The sequence below is a fragment of the Cydia splendana genome, chromosome 14 (genome assembly GCF_910591565.1).
Source record: "Cydia splendana chromosome 14, ilCydSple1.2, whole genome shotgun sequence".
Lineage (NCBI taxonomy): Eukaryota > Metazoa > Arthropoda > Insecta > Lepidoptera > Tortricidae > Cydia > Cydia splendana.
The window spans coordinates 8,092,567-8,118,377 of record NC_085973.1 but is presented as its reverse complement, the minus strand read 5'-3'; the positions used below and the strand labels follow the sequence as shown (position 1 = coordinate 8,118,377).

The following is a 25,811-nucleotide window of genomic DNA, read 5'->3' as shown; positions in this document are numbered from 1 at the left end:
ATCATTCGATATGGCAGAAGGAGCCCCTACTATTTTGATACAACCGTAGGACTTAAATATGCCTGGGGAAATAACGTCACGGTAGTTACAATTGCCAATGGTTTCTCACTCACTTCACCATGTTGAGTTTTTGCACGTCGAAAAGTAAGACTATCGACGTCGAATAAAGATTAGGTATAAGTACGGTCTAGTGTAAAAATATGGGTGCACATGAAAGATATGTCCCATAGCTCTTATGTCAGCGAAGTAAGAACTATGGGACATAATCGTAGTAATGAGTAAGTTATATGCACTCATATTTTTCTATTTGACTACTTAGACGTACTAGACTTAGGTATTGTGAATGTGATGAACAGATACTGGAAAACGCAGCGTGAGTAGACTATCCAAAAGATAAACCGACGGTCTGGTTAAGAGAACGATCATGTAAGTGTCTGGGGATCTGCACGGTATCATTGTATTTACCTAGAAAACAGAGAAGGAAGCCTTATGCCCCACCGTGGCTGCCTTTTTGCGGATGTGAAACTGGGTGATAATGATAAGTCTTATTATTTCTATTTATCAACGCGGTTTAAGCTAATTCTATTTCATACTGACTCATAATTATCTTTCTTCACAGATACGTTTGCAGTTTTTCGAATCACAAAATAATCAGTTCAAGCGTTCTCACATGGAGTTTCATATGAAGTTATGTGATATGATCCAACGCGATCAATATTTTGGCAAACTCATGCAGATTATTCTAGCAAAACAAGGTGTATCCTGTCCTGTGCAGCCAGTACGTTATCTTGGTTTCAAAAATACAGATTACGAATTCCAACATTCTATGCTCCTGGCACTCCCTTTTTGCTTCCTTCGAATTCAGCAGGTCAAAGATAGTTCGCAGAGATCATTCCCCTCGTGTAACAAACACATACATGTCCAAAGTACCTTTATTCTTGTCAGTCCTTCACTTCACATTTTTCTCTTTTCACACTATTCCTAGTTTTACCTCTCACGCTAAGGTAGTTCTCAACGTTCTAATATTCATAGAATCTCTCTGGTATATCTGTCTATTCTGATATACTCAAATTCCACTACTATGCATGCATAGTTGTACTTTTCGTGACACTTACTAGTGCTCACTGCTCAGGCAAATAAAGGTGGCAAGTGTCCCAATAACATTAATCCTAGCTGTGCTTTTTATTCTCATTCTTGCCATTCCTAACAACAAAGATCCCATGAATTTTGTTATTAAACTACATTTCCATCGTTTCAAATACCTATCTACTGTCACTTTTTTCTGTTAAACTCTCGCTCCTCAAGACATTTTCTGAAGCTCTGGAATTTGTGCAACTGCAAACGTGAACACACAACAACGAAGACAACTTTACATAAAACTAGTTTCATTTTAATAGCTATAATGATTTCTACCTTTGATTTGAACTTACTACTCATAAACGGTATCCAGCTTTTAACATGGTTTTTGTTTTTCAGGGTCTATATCACTTTACAAACCTGACGTTGCCATCTGAGCATTTTGTGAATATTTTCCCGTTTCAAAGAGGCAAGGTGGAGATTACTTTCAATCAGCTATTGACTCGCGATGTAATTTATATGCTAACCGCCATGTTTAACATCAAGAAATAATTAAATGGCCTAAAGTTGAAATCGAAGACTTGTTTAAATTCAATCCTGAGCTGCCTTCGCATCATTCAGTGCTGTGTACTTACTTAGTTTGTGTACAATTGGAAACACATTCGTATTAGAGGTGTGAATATTATTTAAATGTCTCAGTTTAGGAGGGTGGCAGATCATATTGGCAGGTTAACACTTTAAACTCTCGCGTTTTGTACACATATTTAATTACACGAACGGGTCTACCGCGATATAATTTCATTGTTTTTACCTTAAATTCCGACGTTTCAGCTGAGTTGCACCAGCTGTGGTCACGGAGACTGGGGTGATGTGACGTGACGTGACGTGGATCGTGAGAGAGGCGATTGAAATTAAATAACAAAATATCGTCTACTTGGGGACTAGTGATTCAAATGTTGAAACCAGCGGACATATCTTCGGACCAGTGTACGGATAATGTGAGTTTTGCGTGTCGTGGACAATAAATATTATAAACTTAACGGGTAGCTGCAATTTCTTTGTCAACCCCGAACATTTATATTAACTAATTTCAGGTAGTTCAGTATTGTTTTATATACAGTGTGGAAAGATAAGTCGGGCCCTGGAGGGAAACTACCTTATATCCTTAAGTTGGCTCATTTTACTTAAAGGAGACATTCCTTTATTTTTAAAAAGAAACAAAACTGCATTCAAAGTATTATTTTTATTTTTTTCTTCAATTTGGCTTGTCTAAAAAAAATCTTGAGTAAGGTCAATGTGGCGAAGTCCGGCATACTTTATTTTTTTTTGACTTTGGAGTGATCTAGTTCCGTTAATTATTCACCTATGTTACTGCTTGTAATCGCATACGATGAAGAATTTAATAATTAATAGTTTAGCCTTAGTGACAGATCATTTCAAGCACAAATTAAGCAAAAACAATGGCATTTTTTAAAATTCGGCGAGTAGACGGACTTCCCGTGCAGTTTAAGGGAAGTCCGTCTAGTTATGATTACAGCCAAAATATGGGTGCGTATATGTTCGTAGTCAAATTCCTAAAAATAACGGATCAAGACAATGAAAAGTGTATTTTAAACTTGTTAATATACGGTTCAGATTCGAAATAAACACCATTTTTCTAAATCAAAGGCATATACTACCAAAATGGGGTGGTAAACCTTTTTTGCAAATAATTTAACATAATTATTATTTTGATTTCCGAAATATAAGATCAATAGTAATTTTAAAATGAATTTTAATCGTTTCTTTTAATATACTGAGATCAAAATTTAATAAAGTAACATCATGCGCAAAGTCTGGAGGATTTTTTGATACCTTATCAAATCGTTATAATATTAAAATCGCAAAAACAGTTGGTAATCTCTGATTTAACGAAACTCCGGCATATGACGGACTTGCCTTGAACATAATAGACGGACTTTCCAACTTAGTCAAATTTTAATATGATAAATTGTGGAACGTGTAATTACAAAACTAAGCTAATTTCTGATATTTTAAAAATAGAATAAAGACAGCTGGTTCTTATGCTACCTACGTAGTTACTTTCTGATGCACAATCTTTTTTAAAACTATTTTTAAAATTTTTTTTCGAACGGCTGTCGCACTATGACTTCGAGTTCAAAACACGAAATGACTTATTGAGGCGGATTGCTCTGAACTTGGTTGTCACAGCGCCATCTGTTTTACAGAGAAGGAACTAGCACGAAAAACTGGTTAATCGACTGGACTCCAAAGTCGCATACGCCTTCAAATTCAAAAGTTATAACGTGTTGACGGACTTGCCTTGTAGACGGACTTACCCACAGTGACCTTACTAAATATTAGATTTTATGGATATTTTGTACGACAGACGAGTGTAAGACCTAATATTTCTTGGAGAAATGTTATCATTAACATTAACTGTATCGACTAGTAGAATAAAATTGCGAGTTTTTATTTTTTGGAATTTTTAGTCGGTTCGAGTCCCGGGCGAGGCAAGCGAGTTTTAGAAAACTTTGAATGCAGTTTTGTTTCTTTTTGAAAAATAAAGGAATGTCCTTTAAGTTAAATGAGCCAGCTTAAGGATTTAAGGTAGTTTTCCTCCAGGGCCCGACTTATCTTTCCACACTGTATAGGCATCTCCGTTGACATTTGCTGAGACGTCAGTCTTTCCGTGACCTCAGCTGGTGCAACTCAGCAGCTGAAACGTCGGAATTTAAGGTAAAAACAATGAAATTATATCGCGTTAATTATACCCCCTAATCAAATATGTTGGCAGGTTGTTCGATTCGCTACTGTTGATGCTGACTGCATTACTGCATTGCATGCTCCTCATAATTTTATACGCTATTTTTAGTTGCCATAGTTCCATGCAGCTTCGCCGGTTTCGTAGCTAACCTTGATCTGTAGATTAATTCCGAGATCCGACCAAGTTTGTAGGTTGCGTCGCCGCGACCTTGGCGTATGACGTAACTCGGTGCCTCCGCGATCTTCGCTCCGGCCGAGCGAGCCATCGAACGTGCGCGAGCGTCGGTCCTAACCGCAATTCCAGATTAGAATTCAATTAATATTTAAAAAAAAGTTAGTTACTTTAATTGTGCTGAGTTTTAGATAGTGGTACAGTGATGTTAAGTGCGAAATACACTGGTAAAGAGATATGACGGATTTGGAATAAAAACAATTGCAGTTTGTGTAAGTACCTAGACAAATTAATTCCATTACAATGTAGGTATCTTTCTTCGTAAACGTTTCTGAGATAAAATGAAGCATCAGGAATAATTATTTTTACTCCCTCATTTGACGGTACTTCCTAAAGTGAATAATTTAGAGCAGGGCGAACATTGTATGAATACTAATCGTCTGGGTAAAGTAATGAAAAGTTTCAAGCATACTTAGTTGAACTCTTTCTAAATTACTTTGCTAAACTAAGAATTACATAATGAGCTATTTTACAGTATTTATCAGCTGCTAACCTTTGTTTAAATTTAAAGATATAAACATATATTTTTAATAAAGACATAGGTACTACACATATGTAATACTTTTGTATAAGTGCATGTAGGTACTAATGCGTACATATAGTAAGAACCAATTGGTCTACCATGACCACTATGTACTAGAGGTATATTAGGTACTTAAGGCGATATGATTCGACTCATCAACGAATCTGAGGGGGTGAGGTGCGCGGCAAACCGTGAAGCCCCGCCCGCGCGTCCCGCGACCCTCTCGCCGAGCTCGTGAGCGCGCGCCGCGCACGGTAAACATTGCAGACGGGTCACAGTATAATGATCTTATGATGACAGTATTTTAACTAGACCGGGAAATGGTCACGTTTTAGAGTTTTTATTGTATATGTACGTATGTATTTTTTGCATTACGTATTTCTGATCATTTCATGTAGAATTATTATTTTTATATAGACATGTGTACTTATTATTGATCAGTAAAGAACGTTTTAATTTCATGGCAGCGTGTTCGAGTTAAAGTACCTAAAGGAAAGTAACAATTTTAAAGGAGACGGTCAATTAAGGGTTCTATTTATAAAGGTTATTAACATACGTCGTTATCGCGGGGGCAGCAACGATTTGACAGTAGTGAAAGATTATGACAAATAAATAATAACAGAAGTGATATTCCTATCGAGTAACGTTTATATGTACCTATGGGTTCAAAATGTAGCAGAATCGAATTTAAATAAATGTTTGGTCATCTATTACTAAAATCACATAAAATACTTTCAGAAGTAAATACTGATATAAATAATTAAATACATTGGTGACTTATTTTTCAAGTTGACACGTTGACTTATAGGTATACGTTTACAAAGTGAAATACGAGATTAATTGACCTTTTCAAGCGAAAACTTTATGCTAGATATGAAAAACATCTTAGAGGATTGAATGTGTAGGCAGTATATTCCACTTTTACAAAACAGACGTTCTGTTACATTTATTCTTTGACAAGCTTGTTTTTGCCCCCGCGATAACGACGTATGGTTATTAACCTTAATCAATAATTTTACTTTACAGATTCCTTTAACTCAATAACGCTGCCGTGAAATTAAAACGTTGTTACTGATCAGTAGTACTTAAAAAAAACAGTTTTAAAGTATATTTCTGATAACTTTTTGTCAGTGCAAGCCTTATGGTTTCGTCTTGGCTACATTTTACATGAAAATGTTTTTGGTGGGTCTCATTATCACAAGTTTCAATACTTTTGTTGCCTAACTTAATAAATTATTGTTTACAATACCTATCGACTTTATACCTACTACTTTAATGATCACACAATTTTAACGAAACAATGTTTTCAAGAAAATAATTCAATTAAGTGCGAGTCAAACTCGCGCACCGATGGTACCTACATTTTATTAAGTACATTATATATATTTTATTAATTAAGTTGTAACTGACTCATCATCATCATCTCAGCCATAAGACGTCCACTGCTGAACATAGGCCTTCCCCTTGGACCTCCATTCCGGTCGGAAGCGACCCGCATCCAGCGTCTTCCGACGGCCTTAACAAGGTCGTCTGTCCATCTTGTGGGTGGACGTCCTACGCTGCGCTTGCTAGTCCGTGGTCTCCACTCGAGCACTTTTCGACACCATCGGCCATCTTCTTTGCGCGCAATGTGGCCTGCCCATATATATACATATATATATATATATATATATATATATATATAACATTTTCAAGAAGTCTGGCCGCTTGTGGTGAAAAAAAAATGTATAGAGAACAGAGTGGCCAACTTTCTTAAAAATAGTTTTTCTAATACTGATTCTAAAATGGTATCACACATGCTATTTACATTTCTACAAATAAAGATATGGCCTAGATGGTGTTTAAAGTGAAGTATGGTGCTAACTAGTAAAAAAGACAAAAGTGCGATTATCTCGAAAACCACGAAACTTTTACTAGACCTATAAGCGCATTTTCTGGACCAGCCTAAGCTGCCCTGTCGATGGTTAGAAGGTTGTCCATTAATTACTGGACACCCTGTATAGAGATGTAACTAACCCAAATCGATAGTCACAGCAAGCGATTACGATTGGATGGCACGTAGACTGAGGTATCGAATTGTGACGTATAATTAATATTTATTTGCGATTTAAATAAAGCTAGAATTATATGGTCTTCGCGCAAGGCATTTAATACACCGACCGAGTAGGTCGCACCCATCGTCAAAATCTAAACTAACTGGGGATCTATTTTAAAGTTTATTTATGTTATTTCTGTGTCAAATTTGTTGTCTGTTAGGTGACGATAAATATATCCATATTTACAGTTGATTATCCACCTTTTCCTTATTTTTATTAAAAGAAAAATGAAAAATTCATATCGATTTACTTAGACGACTACCGATTCATAAAGGTGGTGTCCGGCTAGCCCTAAAATTAAAAAAAGATGTAGAACGTAAACGTTCGTAGTGCAATTGTTTTCCTTTGTGATTCCGATGTGCGAGACATTTTACGTTGTATTGCTGTTGTGAGTGACAGATGTCAAATAACGCAAATAAATATGCACACGGTATATGTCGGTGACTTTAGTTCGTCTACGGATCTCCTCATTTCTGATTTGATCACGCAGAGAAACTCCGAGCATAGCCCTCTCCATAGCTCGTTGAGCGACTTTGAATTCTCAGATGAGGCCGATAGTGAAAGACCACGTAACTGACTGAATAACACAAAATATTTAAAAAAATTGTCTCATACCCGCCTTATTTTGAACTCCCTGTAATCACACCCCGTATTCCGCACCCTTCACAAATAATCTGATTTAGTAAAGTTTACTAAATGTTTTTTTTTATGATCTTGATCGCGTAATAATGTGTAAAACCCAAAATAGCGTCTTAAAACGTATTAAATTTTTTATAATGTGATCTTATTAAGCATTTATATGAGAAGAGCGACAAAATTTTACGATAGTTATTTATAATTTTTTTTTCGTTTTCAATAAAGAAGGAAGTTTGAGAAAATTTAGTTAATTAATAATTGCCTAAATAACTTTAAGATAAATTTCTACAAGTAGTACATTTGTTGACATGTTTTAAATACACCATATTTTTTTTTTAATTTTCAATGAATATTTAATACCTTTAAAATTATATTTTCACCTCAGCAGCTCGAACAAGGGTACTTTGCTTCTTAAAAACAGTGAGCAAAATGCGATTTTGCTCACTGAGTCATTTTGTCTCACTCAGTGAGCAAAATCGCATTTTGCTCACTGAGTGAGACAAAATGACATTCAAGTGACCTTTATAGTCATTTCAACATGCGGGGTCTAATACAAGTTCGATATACTTGGGTTCTATTATCTCTGTCCCTCTAGGTATGTTCTCACTGCTTAGGGTGAAAAATTTTGTGTACTACACGAGATCAAAGTTATTTACATCTCGTGCGCTTTTGAATCCCTTACTACGCTCAAGATTCTAAATTAGATTCACGAGCGTAGCGAGTTATAGAATCTTTCGCTTGCACGGGACTCAAAATAAGCACTCGAAGAAATATCAAACTTTGATCTCTTGTTGTACAAATAACTATTAATGTTACGTAATCGCTTTTTCACGCCGAAAATGAGGCGTGGAGCTGTGTTCAGTGTTGAATAAAAAGTATAAATAATGGAGATACAGACCTGCAAGTATATAATGTTGTATTGGAAATATCCTCCTCTTTAATAATATTAACTAGGTTTCACTCTGTGCGCGGGGCCCGAGGACCCCGCGGTACGCGTGTTGTTTGCTGTTGGTGCTGTTGTTGACGTGTTGTGGTTGCTGTTGTAATTGCGTAGTAGCTTGTTTTCCAAAGGGAAAAGAAACAAAGTTGTACTTTTGCTAGGACAAACAGATCCGCGTGCGAGCACTTCATTCCTGTAGCTCGGTAGCAGTCCGGTTATGTGAGGATCGCAGTTCTAACCTAACCTAACCCACTTTTCTGGTAGCAGTCCGTTTCTGTGAGGGTCGCGGTTCTAACCTATTTAACCTAACCCACTTTTCTGGTAGCAGTCCGTTTCTGTGGGGTTCGCAGTTCTAACCTAACCTAACCCACTTTTCTGGTAGCAGTCCGTTCCTGTGAGGGTCGCAGTTCTAACCTAACCTAACCCACTTTTCTGGTAGCAGTCCGTTTCTGTGAGGGTCGCAGTTCTAACCTAACCTAACCCACATTGTTGGTAGCAGTCCATTCCTGCTGTTGTTATTGTTGTGTAGTAGTTTGTTTTCCAAAGGGAGAAATAAATAAAGTTGTACTTTTGATAGAAAGAAAAGATCCGCATGCGAGAACTTCATTCCCGCAGCTCGGCCTTCGGCCTCGCGTGCTTGGGAAATCGTAACTTTTCCTATTGGGTCGTGTTTCAGCTCCAACTTCCTCCTCACGTGTGACGCTTCGGGCCTTCGGCCCAACGCGGCCCAACGCGGCCCACTAGGGTCGGCCTTTGGCCTCCCTGCCTGAAGCTCGCCCTTCGGGCTCGCCCAAAATTACTGGGGGTGGAGCATGCTTGGACATTCGAGATAAAGCTCCGGGCCTGACGGCCCTCCGCGGGGTCGGCCTTCGGCCTCCCAGTCTGAAGCTCGCCCTTCGGGCTCGCCTAACCTACTTGGAAATTTGAATTTGGCCCGTGTCCGCCGCCATTTTGGATTTTTCCAAAAAAAATTTTTCACATGGTAATCTTGGGCCCCCAAGCTCGCCGCATGTCAAATCTCAGCGCGCTCGGACCAACTTGAAAAAAATTAAAAAAAAAAGTCGGGCTGTTTGAAAATTTTTAAATGCAGTTTGTTTTATCTTGGGGCCCTCTATGACATTTGGTCGAGCACCCCCACCCATCTCGTACCGGTTAAAAGTTGCCATACAAAATTAAAATGACCATTATTTCCGCCATCTTAGATTTTTTCCAAAATTTTTTTTTTCATAGGAATCTAGAGGCCTCTATCTTTCGCCATGCCAAATCTCAGCGCGCTCGGACCAACTTGAAAAAAAAAAGTCGGCCATTTTGAAAAATTTTAAATGCAATTTGTTTTGTCTTGGGGCCCTCTATGATATTTGGTCGAGCACCCCCCACCCATCTCGCACCGTAATATGAATACTTTTTGAGATATTGGGGAAATTAAAGATCTCTACTTTTTCCCCCTTTTTTTGCTTATAACTTTTGATATTTTGTGTGTGCTACTACACGCTTCAAATGCATTTTTCTAGGCATTATGACGAATCTAATGAGGTATCACACGTATTTTTAGGAGTATTATCTCTATTTTTCACTGTGTTCAGTTTATCGAACAAGACTAATACAACCAAGCGCAAGATGAACTGCCTGTAGGCACCTTGAACTCTCAATTATATTTAATTCATGTCGACCGTGGTCAAATATTAAAATTAGTGATATGTATTTAGTTCTTAAATAATTGTATTGCGATATGCCTATTAGGGTAATTTTTTCAATTATTTCAATTTGACATTTTATATTTATTTAAATTTATGATTATGATGATGAATATGCACGCTTGACGGGCGTGGCGCGTTGCATGCGATCCAAAGCCGGGCGCCTTCGGCACCCTCATACTAAAAGCGTAACACTATACATATATTGTAACATCCCCATACTGTATCAATCCAAATAAATAATTTCTGATTTTCAAAGGAGTCAAAGAGCACGAAGAAATGTAATCATTTTGCGGATCGGACGTAGGTATATCAGTAAAGGTGAAATACTGTAAATATATCATACTTACATACTCACAATTATATTATCTAGGAATATAATATTATTTACCTACATTGAAATTGGTTGCTGACCTAGTGAAAATACTGAAATATTTTAACTGTTGATGTAGGAAAGCTAGGCGCTTTCAAGCACCTCGTAAAGTATTAGATGCTTCTGTTATCAGAAAGTGTGTTTTTATAGCACTTAGTGACTTTTTCTTATGCTTTGTTTCCCATTGTTTGTAAATGGTAAAATCACGTGACCGCGCGGAACACACTGACGCAGGTCCGTCCTCTACAAGCGCTGCCGCGCGACTGAAGAGGGCGTAAGTGCGTTCGCGAGTGATGGCGGTTGCGGATTTAGTAGGTATTGAAACATAGAAATTATTTTAATGATGTTACCGAGACAAAGTGATCCAAATCATCTAGATTATCTTATTACCTATACATTTATGTAAAAAACAAGTCAAAAAAGTTTGTATTGTAGCTCTGAGATTGATTTATTGTTAAAAAAAGGCGTAACTTTGGAATTTTTTTCTATCGAGCAAAGTTTATCTAATCATGTTTTTGAGATCCAAAACATATCTGCCAGATCCTTAAGTATAAGATATATTTTTTTTACAATTTTAAAACATTGTTTCTTATATTTCCGATGGATTCAAAAAACTGGTTCGCTTAGCTCGTACGGGAAAAGCACGCCTTAATAAAAATATGAAATAGGTACACTGAGGCTAGATTTTATAGAATATATCATAACAACCTTATATACCTACTATCTAAGTATCTGCTTTTAACATAAAATTGGAAATGATACCAAAACATCAGAAATCAGACGATAAAAAAATAAACCTATAAAATAGCTACGCAGGCTGACGCAGGTATGTAGGTATACAGGATGATTGGAAATTCGCCGTATTCCTTGAAAGGGGTTATTCTATGGTTCATTTAATACGGAGGAATACGGCGAATTTCCAATCACCCAGTAGATCAATCATGATGCATTGCATCGAGTAGCTAAAAGCTCTGCTGTAGTAAACAAAACTAAATAAGTAGGTACATTTGTTTTGTTAATAACTAAATTACTTTGTAAAAGTATGTGTAGGCACATTGAAAAAACTTTGAAAAAATATTTTATTTATTTATTACGAACAAGGAAGTAAACAAACAACACTAATTAAAAACTAAACTTAAATATAAATATAAACTAAATAATAATGACGAACAAAAATTAATTAAACTAATAACTAAAAATACTAAACTAAAACTACCTAAAAAATAAAAAACCTACAAATAAAAAATTGGCCCCAGGTCTGTGCCCTCCGGTAGGGTGCCCAGAAGGCTGGCGGCGTTACCGCGCTGAACGGCAACGCCAATGCGTTGGGCGAGGTAGGCTCCAGCCTTCCGGTCACCCGTTGCGTCTATAAGGCGCTTGGCTAATTCTTTGTAAATGCTGTGCGCGCCTTGACCCCACGGCCCAAGCGTCTCCACACCAAACGGCTCAAACATGCAGCCGGTGTCTATGGCTGCATATTTGCGCCGCTTGAGATGCTCGGCCGCATCGGCAGCGGCGCCAGCCCTGGAAGAGGTCCCTGGAAGATGGGACGGCGCGAGCGTGTCCACGCACGTGGCGTCCCAGACGAGGGGTCGACCCAGCTTCCAGGGAACCAGTGTCATGCCATCTGGCCTCTTCCCATCGTCACGCGCTAGACCCGTCGGTTCTAGAACCGACGGCGCTCCGGCGGTGACGAGGGCCCGGCGCAGTATGTCATTAAGACTGGCGTGGCGTGCCATGCGGCCGGCGCTCTTGGTGCAGGAGAGGCCGTGGGTTCCAAATTTCGACACGTCAGTGCCGCAGTGGCAACGGTGTGGGGCCACGCATGCCGCCCCCAAGCGCAGGGATACCGCGAGTCTAAAAGTACTGCTGGTTAGCAGAGTGCCGAGGTTACTGGAAGGGAGTGCCTGCAGCCACGCGCCGGATTCCCATTTCGTTCCAGCAAGAAGACGAGCTCGCTCTGCAGGGCTGGTGGCCGTTTCATATAGATTATCACGTACCAGCACGCAGAGCGGCTCGTCCCATTGATGTTGCGAATGGCGCATCTCGGGCAGGTCCTTGTTGGGGCAGGCAGCCTTCCAGCTATCCACGGCTTCTGACAAAAAAGGTAAGTCCGAACTGTTAACTGTGTTGATTTTTAGAATTTTGAAAAATAAATTTTGTATGCTATGAACCGAAGAAAGGAAGGCAGGTAAAGCGATACTCGAAATTGGACGGATCCCAATACCACCATGTCTGATGGGCAAGGTGGCTTGGGTCCATTGACGGTTGTCTAAATGAATGTTCATGATTGAAAAAACGGTATTTTTTATAAGTTCGTCTAGTTTGGCCAAAAGTTGGGGATATTTCCAAAAGTGACTGCATCGAAGGGCATACGTAAATTTGGGGACAAACAAGCAGAATTTAATGATCGTGTAAGCCATGTGGGGGTTAATTTGGAGTAAGCGATCCGAAAAAAAACTAAAATTTTGGTGTTTGTCGTTGATATACCCTGGGAAGGCTTCGTCTAAGATGGGTGAGCCTAATAGAAAAAGTGAGCTAGAATCTAAAATTTTGATGTCTGGGGCGAAATTTTGGAATTTTGGAATTGCTGTGTCTTTTTGGAAATTGTCTAAAAAATATAGCTCACATTTGGAAAAATTTAAAGTCAAACCTATTTTTGAGAATTCTGTGGTGAGACTTTCTAGGTCTTTGACAACTTCGTCGACTTTGCCACCCAGGGTACTAAAAATATTTTAAAGATAAACTTTCTCTGAGACAAAAAAGATATTTTATCAAAATAATTCGCACAGACAAAGTAACGGTACAATCTTCGAGCAACACGGAAGGGAGGCGGCATTCGCACTATTTCCCCTCTGCCGAGGTACAAGATTAGCGCGTCAATCTAATCTAGCGCGGGTAATAAAACTAGTTGCACTTGGATTTTTCACTAGACCGAGTCCAGACGCGCGCGTGAACACTGCTGCACAAAAATGCCTGTTTGCTCGGTTTTTTGTTATAAAAAGAGGTCGGGGACATCAAATTTACAAAAAGAAAGTGTTACATTTCACATGTAATATTTTTTTTTACATATCATACTTTTAATTACATTCAAACACAATTATTATATTTTAGTCTCATGTAATTGTTGGATTTATCGATTTTGCTCGCTCAGTACAAATTGCGGATCGGTCGAGCGACAAATCCGACTTCTCATCTCTCAGAATCTTCGAGCAACACCGGCTTCCGACACATCGGAAGGGAGGGGCCCAAGCGATATCTCACCGTACAAATCTTTCTGCCATTTTTCGCGGGGGGAAAGGTGCACACAGTCGCACTTCTCACACACTTACATACAAAATCCAATCTGTAATGACGACACAAATACATAGAAAATGACACACGTCAAAGACAAATCTTGCAAACCTCGATCTCTTTTTGTGTACGGACGAGTGACAAGTGTCACAACACGCACACTAACACATTTTCGTTGAAGTATGTTATTGTATTCTGAGAGATGAGAAGTCGGATTTGTCGCTCGACCGATCCGCAATTTGTACTGAGCGAGCAAAATCGATAAATCCAACAATTACATGAGACTAAAATATAATAATTGTGTTTGAATGTAATTAAACGTATGATATGTAAAAAAAAATATTACATGTGAAATGTAACACTTTCTTTTTGTAAATTTGATGTCCTCGACCTCTTTTTATAACAAAAAACCGAGCAAACAGGCATTTTTGTGCAGCAGTGTTCACGCGCGCGTCTGGACTCGGTCTAGTGAAAAATCCAAGTGCAACTAGTTTTATTACCCGCGCTAGATTAGATTGACGCGCTAATCTTGTACCTCGGCAGAGGGGAAATAGTGCGAATGCCGCCTCCCTTCCGTGTTGCTCGAAGCTCAGAATACAATAACATACTTCAACGAAAATGTGTTAGTGTGCGTGTTGTGACACTTGTCACTCGTCCGTACACAAAAAGAGATCGAGGTTTGGAAGATTTGTCTTTGACGTGTGTCATTTTCTATGTATTTGTGTCGTCATTACAGATTGGATTTTGTATGTAAGTGTGTGAGAAGTGCGACTGTGTGCACCTTTCCCCCCGCGAAAAATGGCAGAAAGATTTGTACGGTGAGATATCGCTTGGGCCCCTCCCTTCCGATGTATCGGAAGCCGGTGTTGCTCGAAGGGTACAATATTTAAAAAAATGCTTATCGTTGCAAAGAGACAAGTTTCTATACATGACAGGTTTAGAGTACGTCCATTAAACTCGCTCGCTTCGTTAATTTATAAACTCCTTATCCGGTTATCGGGCGGCGACCATGTTGGCGACGATGTTCGTTAAATGAACCATATTAAACGTCATAACATATCTTGTTTAAAGTTTTACTATACGAGACGCTGACTTCAAAAGTAAATCATAGTATAATTTTATTACTAAACACAATTATGCTTGCTGTTAATAATTAATATTGTTTTCGGAATATTTAATAGCAATTTATTAATATAAAATCTTGCTAACTAATGCAAGATTAGGTACCTACCAGTGCATCCTACATCCTACCTCCTCCTACGAATATTTTTTTTCCACTTTTCGTTTATTTGAAGCATTGTGGTATAGTTTGTAGACGTTTCCGCTACGTATACAATTGATTTAATAACTACGATTCCATACAAAAATATTTATATCTTTAACTACACTAATAGTTATGGACTTTATCCGCTAAAAGTTTTATTTGTGTACCTACGAGTATTTGACAATCGTACTTGTTTATAAAATGTATCATAAGTTAATGTCATAGTACCTATGACCAAAAACCTCGGTAGGTATTAGTATTAACTATTTACTACTAGCTTAAATAAAATATTTATATGTGTAAGATTTTGCTTAATTTCTAACTCCAGAATTCATATGGTCGCCACCATATGAATTATAACTACCTATCATATACAGTGTGGAAAGATAAGTCGGGCCCTGGAGGGAAACTACCTTAAATCCTTAAGCTGGCTCATTTTACCTAAAGGAGACATTCCTTTATATTTAAAAAGAAACAAAACTGCATTTAAAGATTTTTCTTTTTTTCTTCAATTGGGCTTGTCTAAAAAAATCTTGAGTACTAAATATTAGATTTTATGGATATTTTGTACGACAGACGAGTCTAAGACCTAATGTTTCTTGGAGAAATGTTATCATTAACATTAACTGTATATACTAGTAGAATTGAATTTGGAATTTTTAGTCGGTTCGTATCCCGGGCGAGGCAAGCGAGTTTTAGAAAATCTTTGAATACAGTTTTGTTTCTTTTTAAAAACAAAGGAATGTCTCCTTTAAGTAAAATGAGCCAGCTTAAGGATTTAAGGTAGTTTCCCTCCAGGGCCCGACTTATCTTTCACACTGTATATTAACGAGAAAGAAGTAGTTTTTTCGCCTGTGGAATTCAATAAGTGCTAAGTATGTTAGGAGAAACGTAGCGTGTGAACGTGCGAAGTTATTGTTTGAAATATCGTGGGAACCTTTTATTATTTACCGTATATGTTATATGCAGGTTACGTCTCTGAATAACCTCTGTTACCTTTAGTTGTTAGACTTGAGTCACCTTTAATAACTTGCTTACTTTAACATGTCTGGCAGAAAATACCGGTTTGTGGTTAGATTACTAAATAAATTGTCTTTTTTATCAAGACACCTACTTTTTTTTAAATGTACCTATGGTAGGTAACTATTATACATTTTGTCGTTTATTTTTGTTAGTTTGGCATTGAGCCTTTTTCATTCGCATCTGAGGCTACAAAAAAATAACATGGTAGGTAGCTTTGCTCAGAAGAGTAAGTTAATAAATAAAGAATCAAATATACCAATCAAAATATTTTACTAATGGTTATACCGAAGAATTTAATATTTCCTTTACAATTATTTATTTCTTACAAAATATCATATCTGGTAAAATATCATAAAGGCTGTCCATAACTATCCAACATGGTGCTGCCGCCGTGAGCGTTATAGGCACTTTTGCACCGGATGCGGCGGGTAAAGAGCAGTTATGACTAGTTAGTGTTAAGAAACGTCTATTCTATAGAAATATAATATAAGTAAATTTTAAATCTCTGTTTGTTGACGGTTGCACAGAGTCATGCCTAATTTTACCGTATAGTCAATATGAAATTGTAAGTAAGTAAACGGGTCAAACAGATCACTGTGTTATGTCTTTCCTGTAGACATACACAGGAGAGAAAAATGTACTGTTCGCGATAACACACTAGTTTTCTCTCCTGTGGGCAATAGTTAACAGCTTGTGGGCATGTACGCAATGATTTTATCATAGTTCTTTAAATAAAAGGAGGACCTTTTCACGTGGATAAGGGTTAAATAAGAAAATTAACCTTTATAGCCCTTAACTCTTGTGTATGTCTACAGGAAAGACATAACACAGTGATCTGTTTGACCCAAACACAGAATTTACCGTTAAATCCATTCATAGCTCCTTCGCCTACACGTATTTGCATAAGTCCATGTTTATATTCATATGTGTTCCGATTTAGTTGTGTGTACATGCAAAAGTACATTGCCCTTTGAAATTCTATTTATATTAATTAAATTGTGTGTGTGATGAGAGAATTATTACTGGCTACTCAGAGAGACTCAGATCATTTGGTATATATAGTTATATGTTGTGTTAGTATGTTTGAATGCATAAATAAGCATTGGCATGCATTGATGCAATTGTGAATTGTAATGGCGAGTCGACAGGGAACAGGAAAATAGATAGAGTTGGTTGAAAGCATTGGATAAGCAACCCTTGGGCCTTGGTCACTTCTTCTTCAGTACAAGAATGACGTCTAATTTTAGTTTAACATATAAATAAATAAACGTATTAGCTTCGCAATACAGCGGGGAAATGCTGCCAGCGACTCGGCACCATGCCAAAGGAGCCCAATTTTTTAGACGTATTTTAATTTCATTTTATTGTATTTTATTTAGTATTAGTTTTTATTTAGTTTTATTTTATAGATAAGTTAGTTTATTTTATTTTTAATGTTTGTATCTACCTTATAAAAATATAAAGTTCAATAAATAAATAATAAATATTATAGGGACATTCTTACACAAATTGACTAAGTCCCACGGTAAGCTCAAGTAGGCTTGTGTTGTGGGTACCCAGACAACGATATATGTAATAGGTATACAAATACTTAAATACATAGGAAACATCAATGACTCAGGAACAAATATCTGTGCTCACCACACAAATAAATGCCCTTAAGACGAAACAGGAGCTGAGTTTTAAATATTTTAGGTAAATATACCCGTCTCGCTAACGGAAGCGGCACCTAAAAGTAGTGCGATAAGGACAAGGCGAAAAATCCTGCGTAAAAATCTCAAAAATCGAGGTTTCGTACTCCTCTGTTTCCTCCTCCAAAACTTAACCAATCGTAACCAAATTTGGAAATCTAAATGATTATGAAATTATCTGTGTCGGACCGTTTTGCTTTTTTGGCTAATTGATATCAGTTTTGAAAGCCACGCCTCTCATTGCGGCATAGTCAATTAGGCCATTTTGGCCATTTTTGAAGGGCTCTAGCGCCTTAAAAAACAAAAATATCAAAAAAAGCAAAACGGTCCGACACAGATATTGACAATATTAATCTGTGTTGAAAAAATCATTGCTCTTGCTTCAAAAACCACGGAGGAAAACGAGGAGTACGTTTGTATGTAGAAATGACCACTCCCGTTGGCTCTTAACGGGATTAGAACCCAGGACCATCGGCTTCACAGGCAGGCAGGCAGGGAGGCAGGCAGGCAGGCAGGCAGGCAGGCAGGGTCAATAACATATAAGATAACAAGTTATTGTCAGAACTATGTGTACATTGTTGTCAACAATTAACCTATAAGGTGAGATGGGGTAAGTCAAACATAGTTTATTTTACTCGGGGCAAGAGTAACAGTAATTGAGGATTCCCTACAAGTGTTGAGTGATTCTCAAGAAAGTGGCATCGACAGGTTAAAGTTAATGAAAAAATATTTTTTGTATTTTTTTTACTTTTAAGAATGAAAAATATGTTTTACTACTTCAAGTTTTCATTTTCAAAAACGGAACGACAAAATGAAGAAGTTATTTTCAAGACTTACAATAACCTATACATTGAACACAGGTTAAAGTTAAGCAGGTTACAGTGAAAAATACATTCATTTTTATTTTTCCCTTGAACGGATAATAATACGAATGTCTCACTTTTAGCATAGATTAATAAATCTTCATACAATATTAAAATGATATTATTACATTAGGCCCCATACCAAATTCTTAAAATAATCGAGACAAGTTAAAGTTAATATTCCGTTACAAAACCCCAGATGACTGCCTTTAACCACTTGTCTCTACGAAACTACGACACTTGGGTCATGATGGTACCCTACGGTGGTTAGCTTTATACTTACCTAATATTTTGCCATAGTTATGATCTAAATATTTTTTTCTGTGTATGAGTCAGATGCAATACCACGCAAGTACAGGTTGGTACAGGTTAACAGTGAAAATATCCTTGGACAAACTTCGTGCGTGAATATTGTTGTAAAAAAAATATATATAAGGCCTGTGCAAAGTACATTTTAAAAGGTATTGTTGATGTTATTATATAGCATGATATTTTATTTACATAAATTGATGCTCATAAAATCTAAAGAACTAAAACGGAAAGAGCGATGCTTTTGGACAAGACAGGTTACAGTGAAAAGTGCTACTCTTTATTTTTTATAAATATAAGTATTAAATTTAAATAAAAATAATGACTTGGCCTCGATAAACATTGTTTTAGTTTATCTAGATACATTTTTGTTTCATATGAAAAAGAGCAAATAAAGATACATTCAATTCAAAAACTCGATAACAGGTTAAGATTTTGAGAATCACTCTGTTACTCTTGCCCCAGTGTTTATCTTAGCTTATCCCATCTGATCTTACATATAAATATTGCATTAAAAATTGGATTGAAACATCGCTTTTTATACTTTTCAAAAAAATGTTTGAAATTTAATTGCATTTATAAAATAAAGAGGTCTAACTGAGGAGACGTAGTCTAAGTGTCAAAGGCTCCTAAATGTAGATAAAAAATAAATTTTTTATTCGATTTTATTAATTTTACCACGCTTCCACATTTTATCACCGTAATTTATCATCATAACGTTACTTTTAAATATAAAAACAACGCGAATATTATTACCAATATGAATTTCCAATAATAATTGAGTCATTTTAATGGATAAGGCTCAGTAAATATAATATCACAAGCAATTATATTCGCCAAATAAACCCACGGAAGCTGGTACCTATGAATGGACTGTGATAAGGTTGATGAACTTCTCTCTCAATGACGCACAGCAATTTTGTTTATTCATATTATCTGATCTTATCTTATAGCAAAATTATGAGTCCAAGTTGCTTCAATTGACCCCCCGATCGGTAATTGAGAAGTTAATTTGACCAAGAGCAAAACAGAGTCCAAAGGAAGAGAATTGTTTTATTTGGGCCATGGATGTTCATAGATTTAACGACTTTTTTTATGACCATTTAAAGTTAGTTCTTGCTGTGACAATGATAAAATTCCTGACAGATAACGACCTCGTAAACTTTATTTTGCGATCGCAATTAAAACACTGAGTTAACTTTGCCGGAATGTCAGTTTAAATGTGATTTATTTTCTAAAAAACATATTTTATTTGACAGTCAAATCTAATATTACTGTTTGTAAATTCTTGCCATTTTTCTAAGATAATAAGCGTCAGTGCTCTATACTAGTGAACGTCCTTAAAAGTGACTTTCGCTTTATATAAGATAAGTTGTCTGCAACTATATTTATTTACATTTATATTGAGCCTTTAACTCTGACATCACACTGACTCATTTAGGTATTTTATTAGTCGACTCTGAGGCGCAGAAGTCTTAATAAGACTTGTTATTTATAGGACTTGATATTTATACTTAAAATATTATGTATTCACATACTATTCGTACCTACGTTTATTGTTTTTTTCTAACTGCATGCCCATTTAGTATTTAGGTAATGTCGCCGAAGTTGATTTTCAAGTTCAGCACTAAATTGTTACACGATTAAGTAGATAGGTACTTATACAAAATACAGCAGATTAACTTTACTTTTTTTTATTAATGAATAAATTATCTTGTCACAAAAGTACAGGCCGTTTTTCGAGACATGCGTCGCTTAATGACATAGTCCGTCGGTCTCTTGCCACCATCAATGTGCCTGCTCTTCTTGAGCCGAGTGGCATTATCAGAGATGATGGCAAGAGGCCCGATGGGGTGTCTTTAGTTCCTTGGAGCTTGGGACGGATGTTGGTGTGGGATGCTACCTGCGTAGACACACTGGCACCGTCCCACCTCCAACGGACTACTGTAAAATCGGGCGGAGCGGCGGAAAGCGCCGAAATTTTAAAACGTAACAAATATAAGAGCCTCGGTAGAGAGTACCATTTGGAATTGAAACTCTAGGTCCATGGGGTCCCAGCGCGCATAAGTTGTTCGCAGAAATCGCGAAGCGTCTGGTTGACGTAACTGGTGACCGAAGAGCTGGCGGCTACCTCGCACAACGTATCAGCATTGCGATACAGCGAGGAAATGCCGCCAGCATCCTTGGTACAATGCCTCAAGGGCCTATTTTAGATTTAAAATGAATAAATTTATATTTTAATGCAAGTAACTTCTTTAACCTAATAAATCTTCTCACCCAACTTCTCAATCCTGAATAATTGCAATTAGACAATCATGAGCATTTATATGACCTCTATAGAAACTGCCAGTAGGCGTTCATATATCAACGCTTGTTAAATGAAAAGTACATCTTTACGTCTCTATTAGCTACGCTGTTCATCCACTACGTGATCCACGGCGTTACATTCAAAGCGGTCCCTAATACCCTCCGACCGAGCTCGCATATTAACTACATTGCCGACAAGACCCAATAAAGATAGCTCAAGCCACGTGTTCGAACAAAAACTGTTATCGCGTCGAAGGGCGACCTCACTTACCTTTTATCCTTCAAACAGACCACTGAGCTACTCTGTCTTGCTAATAAAAAGACTACATGTCATTGAATCATTATCAACTTACGCCCTTTGGCCTGGCTGGCACCACGGACCCTCGCCACAATGACCTTTAGTACCCGACGAACCGCGACGATTTATAAACCAACTCATAATGAGCCCTCGCGGTGGACAATTAACCACAAGTTGAGTCGAAATTAAAGTGGGCAGGTAAATATCTAGTCCGAAATAACACAATGTGTAACGCTCGGTAACGTGCGGTTGTGTTCAGTGTTGTGTTATGTTTAGTTGAGGCTGCATCAAAGCAAGCCCGCTACGATGGAAACAAATGAAAGTACATGTAATAAATCGTAAAGCCACTTTTTAAATCGAAAGGCGTATTCTGATGGTAATAACAGGACGGAATTAAACTGGCTTTGTTATGGATATTATCTGTCAGTGTCAAAAGTGACGTTTCTGGTTGACGAAAGGATCCTAATTCACCGGTCGATTAAGTACTATTAATTCAAATGAATTAATTCAATTAAGTAATCTCGAAGCATAGGTACCTACTCATTTACCAGGTAAGATTCGATATGGTATTGTCTTATAGTTATAGTGTTTAATTTAGGGTTTGCAATCCGGATCCGAAATGTATGAAATTATCCGGATCTGGATCCGGATCCGCGGATCTTCCCATACATTTCGGATCCGTCGTGCAAACCCTAGTTTAATTGTAGCTTGTACACGTATAAAGTACCTACGGGCCCGATTCGGATTTTGAAATAGACATCTATTAGACATCTTTTAGACATCAACAAGATACGATAACGATATATTATGTTTAAGATCTAACCTGTCAAATCTGACATTTGCGCGATTCTGGAGATACTGTTGAACGATTTCTACAGGATATGACTTAGAGATCCAATTCACATCTAATAGATATCTTACTCTATCTAACGTAAAAGTGACATTGGTTGCCCGAATTGCGCTGCAAAAGAGAACTAGTTGATATCTAAACTATAACGTATTTAGAATGGATCTAGTACGTGTCGTCTCTTGTGAATATTTTGAAGTTCGAATACGGCAGTATGTCGTTATTAATCACAAGGTGCAAACCATGACACATCTATATTTACCTATGTTCATTATCAGCCGGTAAACCGTGACAAAAACACAGATTAAATGAGAACTTGTATTTATCTTAAACTCCCCTAAACCTTAAATTAAATCCTTTAAAGTTTACCTGTTATTGTAGGTCCTCTATGTTTGAAGCTGAGCAAACGCAATACCATAATTTAAATTGTGCGCTTTGCAATCTTTGCGCATATGCGTAGTATAATATTATTAGTATCGCTTCATGTATCTCATTTCTTTCTAACTTGTCAAATATCCTTGTCTATTCATACCTTCCCTGTTTCTTGACAGTCGTGATACTGATACCTGATAGTGATAAAGTTGAAAGTATTATCGCCTATTTGGATCGCTTGTCATTCAGCCCAAACAGCCCAAACAACAGCAGGGCCCAAACAGGAAACCAAACCAAGGCAGCGGTGGCGTAACGTCATCACCAAAGATCTAAACGCCTGTGGGTTAGCGGAAACCGATGTCCAGGATAGAGCGAAGTGGAAGGAGAGAAGTAGGAAAGCGGACCCCGTCGCAGTACGGAACAGACGCTAGGAGGATGATGATGGATCGCTTGTCATTATCTAGCCGTTCTAATGGCCTGTTGTATAAAATATTAAAAAGCTAAGTGTCTCGTTAAGAAAAAGTGTAGTTTTTAAGTTCAACTTCAGCATGTAAAAATCTCTGAGCAATTGAGCACGTACCTACGATCATCAGCGTTACATACCTTTTTCCCCCATATGTGTTCGTAAACAGTGGAGTCGGTTCTGACAAGGCAAGTTTTCTCGCGTGAGAAAGTTGTTTTGTAAGATTGTACCTAGTGTTTTTCTTTTACTTGTATGACTGGAAACTTTTCTCACAGTTAACGGCAAGATAAAGACGGAGTTATTGTAACATACTAAATAATGTAGTTTCAGTACCTTTATTTTTCCACTTAATTTAATTTTTGTGTAAAGTAATATATAAGGAAAAATCACCAAAAACATTTGTAGTGTTTCGTGTTAGAAATCCTATGCAGGTATTGAGCCTTTTCTGCATAAATAAAGATGACATGACGTCATTCCAATGAACATTCTTAGGTTGTTTGTTGTTATTTTACCTATCAGGCAGGTACAGGAGGCAAATTGAACTTGTGAAGTAAGGTTTACTCGGGTAATTCCGAATGTCGAAAAGAGACTTTTATTATGATGGAATTAAGGGTGATTTTCATCTGAATTTCGGAATTATCCGACATTCGGTATTACCCGAATACACCTTGTTAGGTTACGTTATTTTTAACGTTAATATTTATCAATTTTACCAATTATTTATTTTCAATAGTCGTATTTAGTTAATGATTTATGGTTTACACTAGTAACATTTATGGTTTATTTCTGGCAACATCGCTATAACGTGATTGGTTGATGTCTTGGCGGGCGAATAATATCGTTCAACGATTGGTTGACGTCATCGATATCACGCGATGTCGTCCACCAATCGCGAGGCTCTATTTTCCCGCCATATTGGCAACGGTTCTTGGCCGGGAGTTGATCAAACCGTGCATTCTGTTTGGAGCGTTCGTGGAAATAGGTAGCTTATTCGGAGTGACGTGCTCACGGCTGTGGGTAGCCTAGGTTGCCTAGGCTTGCTAGCTAGCTAAGTTAATTAATTGATGTGTAAACGAATGTTGAGTTTAAGTGTCTGGAGTAATAAAGTAAATGGATGTTGAGTTTAAGCGTCTAGAGTATTAAACAAGTGAATGTAATCAAGTAGTTTGAATAAACATTCCTAATCTAACCGTTTGGAGTTTTCCTTTGTTCCGGTGCCTAGTAGTTGGTTGTTCATATTTCAGAAGTGACAAGAACAGTTAAAACGTAAGTACACGCCCCAATAGTAAGCTATTTTTGTGCGAAGTGATTTCAAGTGAACGTTATTTATTTAAAAGTTAACGATAAAGTTTAAGTATTACCTAGTGATGTTAGTTTAAAATCTCAACCGTGGTTATTGCTATAATATACCGTTAACAGTTTAAATTTAACAAACGATTTCTTTGTTAATGCTATTTAGTGTTCATATCATGTTACGATAGAAAGTGGGTAGTATTTTCGTTCGATTACTTATTTTATCGATTGAAATTAAGCCTAGTGATACTATACCTTATTTATATAGCTGAAGTTACAGTAGTTAATACATCAATCGGGTTCGGATCCCGGACAACAATGGAACAGATTAAATTGTAATCCATTGAACGTTAACGCCTTTCTATATTTAATAGCATTGTTGGTGCAAAGAACTTGTGTAACGTAATGATATTTCAAGTAAGTCGTGTTGTGATTTATTTATATGAACCGTTATTGCTTTGATCATTCGTTTCCTTGATTAATGGGATCTTTTATCTTAAACTTAGTAGTTTGCTTCCTTATGTCTAGCTATAAGATTCTAAAATCCTCTGACGTGAGATTTCAGACTATGTTAGAGCCGCCAGACCGACGAAGGCTCGTGACTCCGAGACGAAGAGATGCACACTCGAACGCGAGCCGGAGCCGTAGTCGCCTGCAAAGCCGAAGCAACAGTCGACACCGGCCGGATCGGGACGTGGATCTGGGACGCGAGCGACTACGGATGCTGGAGGAAGAAGTACGGCGTGAGCGCAACCGCGTACGTGCTGCCGAAGACCTACGTGAATCATCGCGGCGCGCCAGCTCACCTCAAGCGGCCAGCCGTCATCGAAGCATCCCCGTGTCAGCGAGGGGCCAGGATGAGGAGCGTCGAGCTGAGCGCGGATCACGACAGCCTGACACCGAAGAACGGATTAACAGGTCACGTAGCCCTTCCTTTTCAAATAATTATTTACTCGATATATTTAAAAATCTGCGAGACGGTCTAGCATCGTTGCCCGTGAACCAAGGCGCACCCCAACCATTACAGAAAATCGATCATAAGAATATATTGCCAAATTTTGATCCTTCATCAAAAAATCAGAGGATGGATATATGGTTGAAGAAGGTGAACGAGTGCGCCTCGGTGTACGGGTGGGATGAAAGAACAACTACGCATTTTGCTATGCAGAAACTTCAAGGTTTGGCCAAAACGTGGTATGAGAGTCTGAATAGTATTTTGTTTACATGGGCCGAGTGGCAAGATAAGTTGTTGAGTGTTTTCCCATGTGAACAAAACTATGGCCAGACCTTGGAGGATATGATTAGGAGGAAGAGTAGGTACAATGAGTCCATAGAGGTGTACTATTATGAGAAGTTGAGTCTGGTGAATTGATGCGAGATAGTAGATGCCCGCGCAGCTGAGTGCATAATACATGGTATTACGGACAAGACACTTAAATCCGGGGCTTTG

General features: G+C 37.7%; 1 protein-coding gene and 1 long non-coding RNA gene across 2 annotated transcripts in view; one reads left to right on the top strand and one right to left on the bottom strand.

Annotated features, from left to right (window-relative positions):
* Window positions 1-25,811, bottom strand: part of LOC134796815 (uncharacterized) — a 210,742-nt gene that overhangs the window by 6,000 nt on the left and 178,931 nt on the right. The window lies entirely within an intron of this gene.
* The window catches only part of LOC134796776 (uncharacterized), a 31,900-nt gene continuing 10,155 nt past the window's right edge, over window positions 4,067-25,811 (top strand). Inside the window, exon 1 of the mRNA XM_063768996.1 lies at window positions 4,067-4,287. The gene's annotated coding sequence lies outside the window, so the exon portion shown is untranslated. The remainder of the gene's footprint in view (window positions 4,288-25,811) is intronic.